A 3,781-nucleotide genomic window follows, 5' to 3' on the forward strand; every position below is an offset into this window, starting at 1 on the left:
ACGTCCTACGTGTCGTCCGGCTGCTGCTTCCTGCGCTCCAAGGTCCCATAGCTAGACAGCCAAAATCAGCTGCCTAGCTGTAAATGCAGGGCGGCTGAAGCACAGAGGAGATGATCCCCCTCTGCGCTTCTCCTGCCCTGCATTGGATAGGTGGTTGCCTCTGAGTTCGGAGGCAGCCGCCTATCCTAATAGGATTGTGCTCTAAGTGCCTTGGAGGAAAGTTGGGATATGAAAAGCAATAAAACAAATAAAAATTAAATAAACAGATAAATACATGGGTTGATTTAGGTTATTTCTGTGTGTATCCACAGACCAGTTCTTGATGAGTCTATTTTAATACTTATTTATTTTATTTGTACCCCACCTTTCCACCAAGAAAATGGAGCTACTAATTATTATTATTATTATTATTATTATTATTATTATTATTATTAACAATTCTATTCTACCCCATAGCCAAAGCTCTCTGGGTGGTTTACAAAGATTAAAAACATGAAAAATACAGTATATAGAGGTTAAAAGCCATTTACATAAAAAACACATGAACAGACAATATACACAAGAGAACATATATCTAAAACAACTTCAAGCAAGCAATCTCAAGCAATCAACCATAACCATAAGACAATCCAGGATTTATTAAAACTCTTCATATGCTGCCAAATGCCTGGGAGAAAAGAAAGGTCTTAACCTGGTGCAGAAAAGATAACAGTGTTCGCACCAGGTAGGCCTCATTGGGGAGATTATTCCATAATTGGGGGGCCACTACCGAGAAGGCCCTCTCCCTTGTTGCTGTCTTCTAAGCTTCCCTCGGAGTAGGCAGCCAGAGGAGGACCTTAGATGTTGAGTGTAGTGTACAGATAAGTTTGTGTTGGGAGAGGGTATCCTTAATGCGATATGGACTAATATTACAATAGTAATACGCTTGAGGTTCTGCACTTCTGTTCTGGAAATTAACAAAGAGTCTTGTGGCACCTTAAAGACTAACACATTTAAGGCGCAGTCCTATTGATTGCACCCTCAGTGATCGGAAGCCCTGAACTTGGAGGCGTCTGATCATCCAATGCAGGGCAGGAGGAGCGGCAGAGGTGATCTTCGCCTCCTTGTCCTTGTCTCTGCACATTTCACTAGAGAGGTGTTTTAGTCCGTCTAGCTGGGACACTTCAGCGGGGGAGGGAAGGAGGCTGGAAGAGGCTCAGGTAACTTGTATCCTGGCCTCTCTGGTCTCCTCCCCTCCCTGCCCACCGGAACGCCCCCTTTCTTCCTCCTCCATGGTCGCTTTTCCGAGCTAGGGGGGCAGCCAGCACAGTTCTTCCCACACCAGCTGCGAGGGGCCAGGGGAGGAGGGTCGGATCTCTGACTCCCCCTTCTGCAGTCGGAGCGCTGTTGGAAGGGGGAATCTGAACAAGCCTTTCGGCGCTGGGACACTTGTGCAGGGACCAAAGGATTGCTCTCTTATTATGCCATTATAAATGACATAATTTATTTTGGCATATTATATCTAATATACCTGTCAAGTCTTTAGGGTACCACAAGACTTTTATCATGGGTGGCTGCTCATGAGGACAGGCGTCCGGTGTTTGGAATAGTTATGTAGGAGAGGACATTGTGGGGATTTTGCTTTTCACGGAGCAGTGGAGATTGGGAGCGCCGCATCTGCTGAAATTCCCCCTTCGGTAGGTGCAGCAGCAGTGTTCTCCTTTGCATATGCTAACCCTTCTGTCTTTCCACCCCCCTCCCTTCCACGAAGGGCTCTTGTGCCTTAAGAGCTGCATGACAGGCAAACATTAAGTGAGTGAAGCCTACTCCAACCGTCTTTTGGGGGAAGCATTCACCTTTGACATTTCTGCTGATGGTGCATAAACAAATATTCCCTCCTAGGAAAATGAGGCGGCCAACCTTGTCAGAAGCCTAAGTCAGTATGTGGGCATCATGCAAATTGCCAGTACGAAACAAGCAACTCAGCAGTTTGTAGTGTTCAGCAACCTCCACAGGAGATGCCCGGGTGCAAAGCGTGAGTGTGCATGAGTGTGGGGAAAGGTGCATGCGCCAGACTCAAGGACACATGTAAGGTACTTACATGCATAAAAATCTCCAATGTGGGGAAAGCTACTCTAAAATGTGGTGCCCAGAACTGTGTCCAGTTCTGGGCACCACACTTGAAGAAGGATGCAGACAAGCTGGAGAGGGTTCAGAGGAGGGCAACAAAGATGATCAGGGGACTGGAAACAAAGCCCTATGAGGAGAGACGGAAAGAACTGGGCATGTTTAGCCTTCAGAAGAGAAGACTGAGGGGAGACAGGATAGCGCTCTTCAAGTCCTTGAAAGGTTGTCCCAGAGAGGAAGGCCGGGATCTCTTCTGGATCATCCCAGAGTGCAGGACACGGAATAACGGGCTCAAGTGACAGGAAGCCAGGTCCCGGCTGAACCTCAGGAGAAACTTCTGATGAACAGGAGGGGGAGGGGGGAAGGAAGTGGGTGAAAAAGGGACTCGTTGTGAGCCTGCCTTTCAAACAGAAGCCGAAAGCCCCCTTTTCAATGCGGGGTTTCAGGCTGGCGTAGAGCCGCCCTACGTCTCCCTGCTAGAAAAATGGTGCGCGGAGAGGGCTCACCGGTTAATGTCGGGGCCTCGGGCTTTTCTGGAAAGCACCGGAGCAGAGCCAGTTCGAAAAGTTGGCCACCCTCGCTGCGAAGCTCCTCTCCCCTTCGAACGGCGCGCTGCTCCGGCGGCAGAGGGGGCCGGACTTCGCCCTCCCGCACCTGCCGTCCCGGCTCGCCTCGGGCCGGCCCTCCCGGAGCTGGGCGCGCCCTCCGCCCTTCCGGCCGCAGCCCGGCGCCCCGGCCGGCCTCGCTGCCGCCTCTCCCCCCTCCGCGGCCGAAGCGGCGACCTCGGCGATGGGGGGATCGCAGAGCCGGAGCGGGCAGAAGCCGCCGCCGCCGCCGCCGCCGCCGCGTCCCCCCGGGGCGAGGCAAGCGCGGCGTCCCGGCAGCGCGCTAGAGGGGGCCGGGTGAGTGCCGGGCGCAGGGGGGGTGCCGGGGCGGGGCGGGGCGCTAGAGGCAGGCGGCCCCTGGCGGGAGGGGCCGTGGCTGGCTGGCTGCCCGCTCGGGCCGGGGCGCGCAGCCCGCGGCCCGCCCCCGTGAGCCTCCCCGGGGTGTTTGCCTTCCCACGAGGGCGAGGCGGAGCGGCAGCTGGCGCGCGGCGGGCAGGGAGAAGCGAGAGGAGCGCGGCCCCGTGTCATCTCCATCCTCACAGTGATAGCACCAGTCTCAATATCACTGTCGTGATAATCTCTATTAGTCTTGTTCTTATTCTTAAAGTGGCTACATTTTATGTTGGGTGCTATCCAAGAATTAAGGTTTATTTATGTACTGCGTTCATATCCCACTTTTTCCTCCAAGGAACCCAAGGCGGCATACATTATCCTCCCCCTCTCCCTTTTATCCTCGCAACAACAACCCTGTGAGGTAGGCTGGGCTGAAAGCCTGTGCCTGGCCCAAAGTCACCCAGGGAGCTTCCATGGCCGAGTGGGGACTAGAACCCGGATCTCCCGGCTCCCCGTCCAACACAGGTCATCATCGTTATCATCACAATTATATTATTAGTAATAATAATATATTTGTCATAATACTCTTTACTACTCTTATTATTGTTGTTATTAAAGTAGATGAATTTTATTTTGGGTGCTGTACAAAAGTTAAGGTTGTGCTACGCAAGACATCATCAATATCATCACAAAGATATTAATAATATAATTGTCATAATAATTTATTATTAAAGTAG

Source organism: Heloderma suspectum, chromosome 6 (assembly GCF_057233095.1).
Source record: "Heloderma suspectum isolate Gila_16-S chromosome 6, 16-S_ref, whole genome shotgun sequence".
Classification (NCBI taxonomy): domain Eukaryota; kingdom Metazoa; phylum Chordata; class Lepidosauria; order Squamata; family Helodermatidae; genus Heloderma; species Heloderma suspectum.